The sequence below is a fragment of the Leptonychotes weddellii genome, chromosome 1, assembly GCF_054177405.1.
Source record: "Leptonychotes weddellii isolate Sample4059 chromosome 1, ASM5417740v2, whole genome shotgun sequence".
NCBI classification, from domain to species: Eukaryota; Metazoa; Chordata; class Mammalia; order Carnivora; family Phocidae; genus Leptonychotes; species Leptonychotes weddellii.
The window spans coordinates 118,226,396-118,241,062 of record NC_138369.1 but is presented as its reverse complement, the minus strand read 5'-3'; the positions used below and the strand labels follow the sequence as shown (position 1 = coordinate 118,241,062).

Below are 14,667 nucleotides of genomic sequence, written 5' to 3'. Positions count from 1 at the left end.
TATGTCTCTCAGAAATTTAAAAGATCAAGAAAACAACTGATAAAAATACAGATGGTATAGATAATGCAATTTACAAGCCAGATTTGACAGCTACATACAGGGGCGCCTGGCTGGCTCAGGCGGTACAGGGGGCGCCTGGCTGGCTCAGGCGGTACAGGGCACGACTCTTGAACTCAGGGTTGTGAGTTCAAGCCCCACACTGGGTGAGGAGCCTACTTAAAAACAAACAAACAAACAAACAAACAAATACAGCTACATACAACTCTGAATGCAACAGAGAATACTCTGTTTAAAATATCCATAAAAAGTCATTAAAATGAAATCAGTGCGCCTGGGTGGCTCAGTTGGTTAAGTGTCTGCCTTCAGTTCAGGTCATGATCCCAGGGTCCAAGGATCAAGCCTGGCATTGAGCTCACTGCTCAGTGGTGAGCCTGTTTCTCCCTCTCCCTCTGCTGCTCCCCCTGCTTGTGCTCTCTCGCTGTCAAATAAATAAAATCTTTAAAAAAATTAGATCATAAGATGGAATATGAAGTCACATTACAAAACATGGAAATGTTATAGCCATATTCTCTGATCCTAATAAAATTAAATAGGAAATCATTAACAAGAACTCACTATGATATGAAAAACAAAATACTTTTCTAAATAACTCATGGCTCAAAGAGAAAATTAAAATAAGACTATTTTAAAATTATCAACAAAGAGAACACTATTTCTAAACCTATGAAGATGTGGTCAAAGGCATCAGCAGAGAAAAATGACAAACCAGTTTTCATTTGTGAATACAGATACAAATCCAATCCAGCAGGGTATTTTTTTTTTCAAGATTTTACTTATTTGAGTGAGAGAGAGAGAATGAGCAGGGGGAGGGGCAGAGTGAGAAGGAAAGGGAGAAGCAGACACCCTGCTGAATGCAGAGCCCCACAGGGGGCTAGATCCCAAGACACTGAGAGCATGACCTGAGCGGAAGTCAGACGTTCAATCAACTGAGCCACCTGGGTGCCCCCAATCCAGCCGGGCATTAGAAAAATAGAAAAATAAGTAGAAGCTTTTAGTATTAGGGAGATCTAGAAGCAGGGTGACTTGCACTGCACTTGTCTAATGCTGAACCTTTAGGAATATATTAATGCAACTGACTTTCAGTAATCAAATATATATGATCCATTTCATAAATTACATACTGGAAATTTAAAATAGCAGCTTTTACCCCAACACCATCCAAGGCTTCCCAAAGATTGCCCAATGTGTACTATAAGAAAAAATATCCAGGGGGTTGGAGGATGGGTTAGCCTGGTGATGGGTATTAAAGAGGGCACATTCTGCATGGAGCACTGGGTGTTATGCACAAACAATGAATCATGGAACACTACATCAAAAACTAATGATGTAATGTATGGTAATTAACGTAACAATAAAAAATTAAAAAAAAATAAACCTAGAGTGTTCACCACAAAAAATAAAAAAAGAAAAAAGAAAAAAATATCCTTTTTTTTTTTTTTAAAGATTTTATTTATTTATTTGACAGAGAGAGACACGGCGAGAGAGGGAACACAAGCAGGGGGAGTGGAAGAGGGAGAAGCAGGCTTCCCGCTGAGCAGGGAACCCGATGCGGGGCTCGATCCCAGGACCCTGGGATCATGACCTGAGCCGAAGGCAGACGCTTAACGACTGAGCCACCCAGGCGCCCCGAAAAAATATCCATTTTAATATTATACTGAGAAAAATCATTTGGCATGAAGAAGTCCTAACAAAAAAAAAAAAATCAAAACGTAAGGGTGCCGACTGGCTCAGGTGGAAGAGTCGTGTGACTCTTGATCTCAGGGTTGTGAGTTTGAGCCCCACATTGGGTGCAGAGGTTACTAAAAAAATAAACTTCTTAAAAAAATCAAAATATATTTCAATGTCAATTTAAATTTTTTCTTCTATTTGAAGATTAGTAATACAGCTGTCATCTCCCATTGACACAGATAACTGAAAATATACACAGGTAATTTTCTCCCCCAAATCATGCTTTTTTCCGCAATACAAGCAATCTGAAGTAGTATCTTATATGAAAGATTCAGATCAAGGGAAATCTAAAAGGGAGAAGATTCTGTTCTGATTTTAAGTTGGTACTGACAAAAACTCTGTATCCTAATTATTCTAAGCCAGATTTTATACACAAAACCATCTGAATATACTCTCATTTCTTGGTCAAAACAATCACTATTTCTTCAACTCATCTGGTATAGAAAAAATAATAGGTCTTTTAAGTAAAAATAGTCACAATTTTACACTGGACCAGAATGGTGGGGAGCTGACCAGAGGTCGGTAGTTAGCATCTGATATGGGCTATTCCTAGTATGACATGTAAAGAGCTCAGCAAAACAGAAAAGCTAGATAGCTGAGCTCAAAAAAATTGTGTTATTGGGGTGCCCGGGGGGGCTTAGTCAGTTAAGCATCCAGCTCTTGGTTTTGGCTCAGGTCATGATCTCATGGGATCAAGTCCCACCTTGGGCTCTGAGCTCAGTGGGGAGTCCGCTTGAAGATTCTCTCCCTCACTTTCTCTCTCTCTTAAAAAAAAAAAAAGATTGTGTTATTATTTAAGTATTACATATTTCCAGGTCAGAAATACCTACTTTCCTATTATAAACGAAGTTGCTAAAGACCATACAAGTTGCTATATAAGGTCAGCCCCAGGATCCATTCAGGCCAGTACTTTGTCTCTAATCTGCAAAGCAACATGTAATAGAGTTTAGAATAAAACAGCTATTCTAAGTTAATCCATGCCACTGCTTCTATTAGTGCAAAAACTGGAGAGAGCTGGCCTTAGGTAAGTTTTACTCTTCCTTTAACATACCTTCTCTCTGGACAGAGTGAGCTATTTGAAATGTTTAAGGGTTTTGAGATATTTAAGGCAAACTCTTAAGCTGAAAGAAGGAAGAACATATGGGGGCACCTGGCTGGCTCAGTTGGAGGAGCATGTGACTCTTGATCTCAGGGTCTGAGTTCAAGCCCCATGTCGGGTGTAGATTGCTTGAATATATAAATAAATAAACTTTGAAAAAAGAGAAAGAAGGGAGGCCTTATAACCTTCTAGTGATTTCCCTGGTGGCACTTTCAGACAAAGATCACTGACTGGAATTGTCTAAAATGACAGTTCTGATTCATATGACAATCCTGTTGTTTCAATTGTGAAGCCATAGAAGTTTTGTTTTTTTTTTTTCCAAGAGAAGCGAAAGAAAACAAAGCTTGTCTACAAATCCAGGTTGAAAAGGACAGGAAGAAACTGGGCCAGATCAAGATTGTGTCAAATTCTTGGAGACAGTCACTGAGAATATATAAATTGAGCCAAATCTTGCATACTTCACTAAGTAGGGATTTTTCACTGGAGCTTTCAAATGGACAGTACATTCTACAGGGATAAGTCTCATGCTTTTCTATGTGAAACTGAGATTCTAAGAAGGAAACAAGTACCTAACAGACTTTTTTTTTTCCCTTTGAGAGAGAGAGAGAGGGCCAGAGGGAGAGGAAGAGAGAATCCCAAGTAGCCTCCACACCCAGCGCATGAGCCCAACCCAGGGCTCAATCCCACAACCCCAAGATCAGTACCCAAGAGCTGGAAGCCCAACCAAGTGAGCCACCCTGGCGCCCAAACATGAAAGATTTTTTAGAAAATTGGTTGTTCTTTAAATCAACACTCCCTACCTAGTCTAAAAAACTATTGAAAAAAATTTTCTGGAATTATAATGATGGTTGCACAACTGTGTCAATCTACTAAAATAAAAGCAAAAACACTGAATTTTATACTTTAAAAGAGTGAATTTTACAGTATGTGAATTAGACCTCAAAAGTCATAATAGGGATACCTGGCTGGCTTAGTCAGAGGAGCTGTCACAGGACTCCTGATCTCAGGGTCATGAGTTCAAGCCCCATGCTGGATGCAGAGATTACTTAATATAAATTTCTCCCTTTTTAAATTTAAATCCAATTAATTACACATAGAGTATTAGTTTTAGAGATAGAGCTCAATGATTCATCAGTCTTATATAACACCCAGTGCTCATTACATCAAGTGCCTGCCTTAATGTCCATCACCCAGTTACCCCACCTCCCCACCTCCTCCCCTCCAGCAACCCTGTTTGTTTCCTATGATTAAGAGTCTCTTATGGTTTGTCTCCCTCTCTGATTTCATCTTGTTTTATTTTTTCCTCCCTTCCCCTATGTTCCTGTTTTATTTCTTAAATTCCACATATAAGTGAAATCAAATAATTGTCTTTCTCTGATTGACTTATTTCGCTTAGTATAATACCCTCCCCTTCCATCCAATACATTTTTTTTAAAAGTCATTATAAAAAAATAACAATGAGGGGCGCCTGGGTGGCTCAGTTGTTAAGAGTCTGCCTTCCGCTCAGGTCATGATCCCAGGGTCCTAGGATCGAGCCCCGCATCGGGCTCCCTGCTCCGCGGGAAGCCTACTTCCTCTCCTACTCCCCCTGCTTGTGTTCCCTCTCTCACTTGTGTCTCTCTCTGTCAAATAAATAAATAAAATCTTTAAAATAAATAAATAATAAAAACAACACACATACAGACACACACAACTATTGAAGAGTCTGCCAAAGAAACATATAAAGAATACACAATGGGAACTCTCATACATTGTTAGTGAAAATGTAAAATGGTGCAGCTGCTGTGGAAAAGTTTGGCAGTTCCTTAAAATGTTAAACAGAATCGGGGTGCCTGGCTGGCTCAGTTGGAAGAGCCTGCGACTCTTGATATCAGGGCTGTAAATTTGAGTCCATGTTGGGTGTAAAGATTACTTAAAAAAAAAAAAGTTAAACAGATTTACCAAATGACCTAGCAATTCCACTCCTCAGTATAGATCCAAGAGAACTGAAAAGACATGTCCACATAAAAACTTACATGCAAATGTTCATTACAGCATTATTCACAATAGTGAAAAAGTATGAACAACCCAAATCTCTCTCGACTGATGACTAGACAAAATGTGGTATATTCATACAGTAGAATATTAAGCAATAAAAAATAATAAGGTACTGACACATGCTACACCACAGATGGACTGAATACAGCATGCTAAGTGAAAGAAGCCAGATACTAAAGGCCGCATGTTATACGATACCCTATTTACATGAAATGTGTGTGTGGGGGGGGAACCAGAACTGACTGCTAATAGGTATGGGGTTTCTTTCTGGGGTAATAGAAATATTTTGGAATTAGATGGTAGAAATGGTTGCATAACCTTGTAAATATACTAAAACCCACTGAATTATACATTTTAAAGTGATGAACTTTACATTATGTGAATTACATCTCAATTTTTAAAAGTATACACATTCTTGGAGCACCTGGGTGGCACAGTTGGTTGAGTGTCCAACTCTTGGTTTCAGTTGGGGTGGTGATCTCAGGGTCATAAGATCAAGCCCCACTGCAGGTCCACACTCAACGCAGAGTCCGCTTGAGACTCTCTCCCTCTCCCTTTGCCCCTTGCCCCTGCACTTGTGCTCGTGTGCGCTCTCTCTAAAATAAATAAATACTTTTTAAAAGATTTTATTTATTTGAGAGAGAGAGAGAGCATGAGTGAGGTGAGGGGCAAGGGGAGATGCAGGCTCTCTGCAGAGCAGGGAGCCCGATATGGGCCTCAATCCTGGGACTCCGGGACCATGACCTGAGCCAAAGACAGACACTTAGCCGACTGAGCCACCCAGGTGCCCCAATAAATAAATCTTTAAAAAATATACACACACACACACACACACACACACTTTCTCTCTCTCTCTAGGGGCACCTGGGTGGTGCAGTCAGTTGGGCGTCTGACTCTGTTTCTGCTGGGGTCGTGATCTCTGGGTCTTGGGATGGAGCCCTACATTAGGCTTGCACTCAGGGTGGAGTCAGCTTGGGTATCTCTCTCCCTCTCCCCACTGCTCGCCCATACACACAGGCTCTCATGCTCTAATACATAAATCTTAAAAAAAAAAAAAGTACACACGCTCTCAAACTATTTTTTTTTTTAAGATTTTATTTCTTTATTTTAGAGAGATGGAGAGAGAGACAGCACAAGTGGTAGGGGCAGAGGGAGAGGGAGAGAGAGAATCTCAATCTCCACACTGAGTGTGGAGCCCAACGCAGGGCTGGATCCCATGACCCTGAGATCATGACCTGAGCCGAAACTAAGAGTCAGATGCTTAACCTACAGCGCCTAAGAAACAAATTAGATAACAATCACCAATGTATCCATAACTAAATGAATAAAAACATATAAATCAAGCTGAAGTCCCTCTTGGCATTCTCCTTACCCTCAGCCTTCACTACCAACACATACATAACAGGTCTCCCCACACACACACCCTTATAGCTCATTCTTCAGGTAAACAGGATAAACAATCCTTGGCTGGAGAACTAGTTCTACCTCTCTTTGTCTGCAGTCATCAAAGTTCGCATGCCTGAACACAATTACCTTTCAATGGATTCATATTTCACTCTACCTTCTCTCTTGCTTACTGAAATGCTATTCATCTTTCAAAAATCAAATCAAATTCCAACTCATCCATGAAGTACACTCCAGTCTTCAAAAACTTTTTTTTTTAACTTACAAAACAGATGTCATAGAAACAATTTGCTTCCTAAGTCTTATTTTCTATGAAGGAAAAATGCACTGACCCTTACCCTTTATTTGGCAGCAGTGTAGAAAACAGGATAAAAGGGGGGGCAGGATTAAAGGCAGGAAGATGGGGGTAAATTCAAGGATTGGCAATGAAAATTCAAATAAAAATCTCTGGTTAAATGAGAATCCACTTTCTGAGAATCTATCCTAAGAAACTGCTCTGAATTTACTGTCATATGTGGGCTACACTTACAGATCTAGAATTTAAATGTTCGTTCTCCTCTTCCTGTATATTTATTTTATAATACAAGACTGGAAGCAGTCTACAGCAAATTATAGTGTATCCAGTGAATGAATATGAAGGCATTTTATTTATTTTTTTTAAAGATTTTATTTATTTATTTGACAGAGAGAGAGCGAGAGAGGGAACACAAGCAGGGGGAGTGGAAGAGGGAGAAGCAGGCTTCCCGCCGAGCAGGGAGCCCGATGTGGGGCTCGATCCCATCTGGGATCATGACCTGAGCCGAAGGCAGACACTTAACGACTGAGTCACCCAGGCGCCCCTGAAGGCATTTTAATATGAAGGGATATGATCTTATATGTGGAAAACCCTAAAAATTCCACAAAAAAACTGTAAGAATAAATGAATTCAGCAAAGTAGCAGGATACTTAGTCAACACACAAAAATCAGCTGCATTTCTCTACACAGTGAAATAGCTGAAAAGGAAATTACAAAAACAATTCCATTTGTAACAGCATCAAAATGAATAAAATACAGTTGATCCTTCCACAATGCAAGGATTGGGGGCACCAATCCCCACAGTCAAAAATCTATGTATAACCTTGACTCCCCCCAAATTTAACTACTAATAGCCTACTGTTGACCAGAAGCCTTACCAGTAACATAAACAATTAACAAATATTTTGTATGTTATATATATTATATACTGTATTCTTACAATAAAATAAGCTAGAGAAAATATTAAACCATGAAGAGAAAACACATTTACAGTACTGTATCAAAAAAACTCCACATATAAGTGGATCCACACAATTCAAACCTGTGTGGTTCAAGGGTCAACTGTACTTAGGAATTAACTTAACCAAGGAGGTGAGAGACTTCTACAGTGAAAACTACAAAAAACACTGCTGAAAGAAATTAAAAACAACACAGTTAAATGGAAACACATCTCATGTTTACAGATTGGAAAATATTGCTTAAAAGTCAGTACTACCCAAAGCCATCTATAAATTTGATGCAATCCCTATCACAATCCCAATGACATTTTTTTGTAGAAAGAGAAAAACCCATCCTAAAATTCATATGGAATATTAAGGGACTCTGACCAAAACCATCTTGAAAAAGAACAAAACTGAAGGACTCACACCTCCTGATTTCAAAATGTACCAGAAGCTATAGTAATCAAAACAGTGGTATTGCTATAAACAGAAATAATACAGACCAATGGAACAGAACAGAGAGCCCAGAAATAAAACTGACCATATATATGGTCAAATCAATTTTTACAAGAATGCCAAGACCACTCAATTGGGAAAGGACAGTCTTTTCGACAAATGGTGCTGGAAAAACTAAATATCTACATGCAAAAGAATGAAGTCGGACCCTTACCTAACAACATATACAAAAATTAAAATGGACTGAAGGCTTAAATGTAAACTTGAAACAATAAAACTTCTAATAAAACACTGGATTTGCAAAGATTTCTTAGATATGACCCCAAAGGCACAGGTAATAAAAAAATAAATTGGACTTCATGAAAATTTTAAAACTTTGTGCATCAGACACTATCAACAGAGTAAAAAGGCAAGTCACAGAAGGAGAAAATATTTGCAAATCATATATCCGATAAGAGATTCCTATCCAGAATATATAGAACTTCTAAAACTCAAAGCAACAAAAAACTTGACTCAAAGTAGGCAAAAGATTTGAATAAACATTTCTCCAATAATATACAAATGACCAAAGAAGCACTTGAAAAGATGCTCCACATCAGTAATATTAGGGAAGTACAAATCAAAACCACAGTGAGAGGGCGCCTGGGTGGCTCAGTTGGTTAAGCGACTGCCTTCAGCTCAGGTCATGATCCCAGGGTCCTGGGATGGAGTCCTGCACTGGGCTCCCCCTGCTCTGCGGGGAGCCTGCTTCTCCCTCTGCCTCTGCCTGCCACTCTCCCTGCTTGTGCTCTCTGTGTCAAATAAATAAATAAAATCTTTAAAAAAAAACCAAACACAGTGAGATTATCACTTCACACCCATTAGGATGGCTATCCAAAAAAAAAAAAAAAGAATCGGAAAACAAGCGTTGGCGAGGATGTGAAGAAACTGGAACCCTTGTACAATGTTGGAGGGAATATATGTGCAATCCACTATGGAAAACAGTGTGGTAGTTCCTCAAAAAACTAAAAACTGAATTACTGTATGGTATAACAATTCCACTTCTGGGTATATACATACTAAAAGAACTAAAAGCAGGGACTTGAAGAGATATCTGTACACCCATGTTCTTAGCATTATTTGCAATATCCAGAAAATGGAAACAACCCAAGTGTTCATCAACAGATGAATGGGTAAACAAATGTGATATATACATTTACTGGAATATTATTCAGCCTTAAAAAGGAAAGTTCTTTACTCAAAGAATACAAAAACACTAATTCAAAGGGATGCATGCACCCCTTTGTTTATAGCAGCATTATTTATAATAGCCAAGATATGGAAACAGCCCAGGTGTCCACTGATTAATGAATGGATAAAGAAGATGTGGAATATATACACAATGAGTATTATTCAGCCATTTAAAAGAATGAAATCTTGCCATTTGCAACCACATGGATGGAGCTAGACATATAATGCTAAGTGAAATCAGTCAGAGAAACACAAATACCATATGATTTCACTCATGTGGAATTTAAGAAACAAAACAAATGAGCAAAGGGGAAAAGAGAGACAAACCAAGAAACAGACTTAATTACAGAGAACAAACTGATGGTTACCAGAGGGGAGGCAGGGGGATGGGTGAAAGAGGTGAGTGCACTTGTGATGAGCGCAGGGTAACGTACGGAAGTGTTGAATCACTATATCATACCCCTGAAACTAATATAACACTGTATGTTAACTAACTGGAATTAAAAACTTAAAAAATAAATTTTTTTTAAAAAGGAAATTCTGACACATGCTACAAATGGGTGAACCTTGAAAACATTATACTAAGTGAAATAAACCTGTCAAAAAAGACAAATACAGTTTGATTCTCCTTATATGAGGTACTTAATGTAGTAAAAATCAATCACAGATAAAGAAAGAATGGTGGTTGCCAGGGACTAGGAGAAAGGGGGAATGGGAGTTATTGTTTAATGGGTATAGATTTTCAGTTTTATTAGATGAAAAGAATGATGGAGATGGATGGTGGTATGGTTGCACACCATTACAAATGTATCTAATACCACTGAACTGCACACTTAAAAATGGTTCAGGTGGTAAATTTTATGTGTATCCTACTAAAATTGAAAAAAAAAAAAAGCGTATGTAGGAGTGAAATGTTAAATATGGCTTTTCCATTATTAACCATGTCCTCCCTGATGGAGCATATGTAATAAACTCATTTATTCCCAGAAGGGAAAAATACTTAAGGGGGAAATTCTGCAAGCTCTATGTCAAACTACATATTTTCAATAGCTAAAAGAACTCTTGACAATCAATTCCCGTAAGTGATAAACACAAAAAGATATACACAGGACAGAAACAGAAAATCACCAATGGCCAATACATGTGAAAAAAATATTCAAATACACTAGTAATCAAGGAGGGAAAAATTAAACAAGACACCATTTTTCACCTACCAAATTTACTTCTGGAGCAAATGGAACTAAGGCATCTCAAAAAAGGCCTAGGTTTTTCTAATCCATACTCATTATCTTCACTTCCTCAAGCCCCAACCAATTATTCCAATCTGGTTTCCACCTCCCACTTCTAGAACTCTGGATAATGATACCAATGACTAAGGGTGCCACCTGGCTCAGTTGGTGGCGTGTACAACTCTTGATCTCCAGGTTGTGAGTTCAAGCCCCACGCTGGGTGTAGAGATTACTTAAAAATTAAAAAATCTTAAAAAAAAAAAGTAATAGTAATACCAATGACAAAGCTAACAACCTCCAAATCCAACTGAGCATCTCACTAAACAACTCAAAGCATGGATGGACCAATTCTCTATCCTCTATGAAGTTATTTTTCTTGGCTTCCGTAACACCGGTCTTCTGCTTTTTTTCCCTACCTCACTGGCTGTTTCTTCTGTCCTGTGTTCAATCTTCTTCCCATACTGCACCTCAAAGCACCAATTTCACTTCTCTATACTCTTCCCCTTGGTGATCTCATACAGTCCCATACCTTTCAATATCATCTATGCAATGAACTCCAAATTTTTATCTAACAAGTCTTGGTTCTCTCTTCCATGAGTTCCCAAACCTGTACATCCAACTGCTTCCTCAATATACCAACTTCATAACTGATAGGCATCTCACATTTAATATAGCCAAAACAGAACTCAAGATTTTTCCCACCTCAAATTTCTCTTCCGTTCTTCTTCCTCTCAGTAAATGTCACAACCTACTCATAGTTGCTCAAAACAAATGGCAAAAGCAAAGAATTCTCAGGGCATCTGGCTGGCTCAGTCAGTAAAGCATGCAACTCTTGATCTCAGGGTCGTGAGTTCGAGCCCCACACTGGGCACAGAGTTTAACTTAATTTAAAAAAACATATTAAGGGGTGCCTGGGTGGCTGAGTTGGTTAAACATTCAACTCTTGATTTCAGCTCAGGACATGATCTCAGGGCCATGAGATGGAGCCCCACTTCAGCTCCATGTTCAGCAGGGAGTCTGCTGGAGATTCTCTCTCTCCCTCTGCCCCTCCCCCTGCTCGCTTGGGCTCACACTATCTCTTTCTCTCTCTCTCAAATAAAAAAATAAATCGTGGGGCGCCTGGGTGGCTCAGTTGGTTAGGCAGCTGCCTTCGGCTCAGGTCATGATCCTGGAGTCCCGGGATCAAGTCCCGCGTCGGACTCCCTGCTCAGCGGGGAGTCTGCTTCTCCCTCTGATCCTCCCCCTCTCATGCTCTCTGTCTCCCATTCTCTCTCTCAGATAAATAAATAAAAAAAAAAAAATCTTAAAAAAAAATAAAAAATAAATCGTTAAAAATATATATATAAAAAAAAAAAAAAGCAAAGAATTCTCCCATTCCCTCAACTAACCCACTCCCAGGTCTTGTTCATTCTACCTCCAAAATATTTTTAAATCTTTGTACTCTTCATCTCTCCTGCCATGGACCAAGGTACTGCAAAGAGCATCCTAACTATCTCCTAGCTCCCACTCTTGCCCTCTTCCTGCACATAGCAGTCAGATTACGCTACCTGCCTTCTTAAAACCTTCAAAGGATTCCTATGAAAACTAAATTCCTAATCAGGGCATTATCTGCTCCTATCTTTGAAAGAATATACACAACCAAAATCACAATATCTCTAGGCAGTAAAACTATGAATACTCTTCCTCACTTTGCTTGTCTATATTTTTTAATTTCTCTACGATGAATACATGCTACTTATTAAAAAAGGATATTGCTGAGTACTGTATATTACATCGCATTTTTACACCTTAAGGAGAAAAGAAAATGAAAACTGTAGGTAAACTCTAATTATAACTGTTACAAGCTTAGATGAAAATACTAGCAAACACCTATAAACACTCTAAGAATGAGGCGTCAGGGCTGTGAGATTATTGGTGATATTTTCCTCCTCTACTTTCTATTTTTTAACCTAATTACACTCATGATAGAAAAAAAGGTTATGATACAAACCTCATTCATTGTCTTCTGCAATCTGGCCACAACCCACCTTTCTTCCAAGTACTCACTTTCCCAAGCTTTCTCTCTAACCCCGCACTGTGTCACACCTCTGGTGCTCTAACTCGGGCATATCCCTGGACTATCCTCCAACCTTTCTAAATCCCACGCATCCTTCACGAGGGAGGGGGACAGTTAGGATGGCGACAGGTTGGAGGCAGATTTCCCCGGTTCTTGTTGGTAAGCCCACAACTTGCCGGTGCTGGAGCCGAATCTCGTCTCCAATCCCATCACAGGCCACCAAGCTTAAAATCCTGAAAGCTCCGGCCATTGGGGCTCAAGGGACCCCCATCTCCTCAGAGAGCGCTGTGCCCCTTAGAAGGACCCCCCAACACACCCAAATTCCAGGTTCCCGCTTCGGAGACTCCCCCCGACGGACACACTCACCCCAGAACCAGCCTCCTCCTCCGGGTCCCCTGCTCTCTGCAGTCACCGGCTCCCTCCCTCTGCTCTGCCGGGGCCGCGCGGCTGGCAGGGTGGGGGAAGGGAGCGCACGTGCCCGCGCCGCCCCCGCCCAGACAATGCCCCGGAGAGCGGAGCGCGCGCCCGGCCGGTCCGATCCCGCTCCCGCCAACACTCACCCTTTCCTCGATCTCCAGCCGAAGCGCAGGGCCCGCCGGGCGCCGCGAGAGGGCACGAGGGAGGTGAGGGAGCCAGCGAAGCCCCGCGGAGCCGCCCCGCCACGAGGCCCCAGCGACCCCGGAGCCCGCGGAAGCACACGGCTCGGCGGAGCCCGCCCGTCCCTTTCGGCCCTGCACGTCAGCAGCAGGGGCGGGGCGGGACGCGCGCGGCGGGGGCGGCGGCGGCGCGCGCGGCCCCGGGGGCGGGACTTGCAGGGATGTGGGCGGGGCCAGGGCTCCAGCTGGTGCTGGGGCGCGGGCCAGGCGGGAGCTGGGGTTGGCGGTGGCCCAGACTCTGATCCCGGCCTGTGCTGCCGCACTGCCTGGGGAGTATGGATGTCCGTTCTGGCAAAGGCACCGTGATTTATCATTTTCGTCCCCAGAAATGGCGAGTTCCACCCTCAAGTTTGACAGAATATTCATTCTGCCAGCATATATGAAGCTTCCACAGTAATAACAGTAGTTATGATTTGTGTGTGTTTATCATCTTGTGCTAAGCTTTGTGTTAGGTGCTAGGGATATATATAACGATAGTTATTACTAACCTATCGTACAGATGCAGAAATTGAGGTTCCGGAATGTTGGGACTTAACTAGTTTACACAACTAGTGAGTGATAGTCCATCAAATCCAATTTACCTCCTAAATATCTTTTTTTTAAATTTTTATTTATTTTTGCGCGCGCGCGCGCGCGAGAGAGAGAGAGAGCATGAGCGGGGGAGGGGCAGAGGGAGAAGCAGGCTCCCCGCCGAGCAGGGAGCCCGATGCGGGACTCGATCCCGGGACTCCAGGATCATGACCTGAGCCGAAGGAGGTCGCTTAACCAACTGAGCCACCCAGGCGCCCCCCTCCTAAATATCTTTTGAGCCCACCTTTCCCTTTCTTCCTATAACTCCCTACCTCAGGCGCCTTCATCTATCTGCCCAAGACTGCTATAGCTCTCCAGGGATCTGTTTCTGTCCCCTTTCACTCTGTTCAACTTGCTATGTAAAGATTTTCCAGAATGCCTGGTGGGTCAGTTGGTTAAGTGTCTGCCTTTGGCTCAGGTCATGATCCCAGGGTACTGGGATCCAGCCCTGCATTGGGCTCCCTGCTCAGCGGGGAGCCTGCTTCTCCCTCTCCCTCTGCCTGCTCTGCCTGCCGCTCCCCCTGCTTGTGCTCGCTCTCTCTCTGACAAATAAAGTCTTAAAAAAAAAAATGGGGCGCCTGGGTGGCTCAGTCGTTAAGCGTCTGCCATCGGCTCAGGTCATGATCCCAGAGTCCTGGGATCGAGCCCCACGTCGGGCTCCCTGCTCAGCGGGAAGCCTGCTTCTCCCTCTCCCACTCCCCCTGCTTGTGTTCCCTCTTGCTGTGTCTCTCTCTGTCAAATAAATAAAATCTTTAAAAAAAACAAAAAAATGATTTACCACTGGAGCTGAGTAGTAGGTTTAGAGAGAGTTCACTTTATAATTTTTATGCTTTACATATGTTATCAAATTTTGGGACATATTTAATGTTTAATAAAAATGTTTTGAAGAATTTATTCCTTTATCTC

At 41.4% G+C, this 14,667-nt stretch overlaps 1 protein-coding gene across 1 annotated transcript in view; it reads right to left on the bottom strand.

Annotated features, from left to right (window-relative positions):
* The window catches only part of YEATS2 (YEATS domain containing 2), a 102,456-nt gene extending 89,415 nt beyond the window's left edge, over positions 1-13,041 (bottom strand). The window contains exon 1 of the mRNA XM_081813494.1: positions 12,902-13,041. The gene's annotated coding sequence lies outside the window, so the exon portion shown is untranslated. The remainder of the gene's footprint in view (positions 1-12,901) is intronic.
* Positions 13,042-14,667: the final 1,626 nt, after the last annotated feature.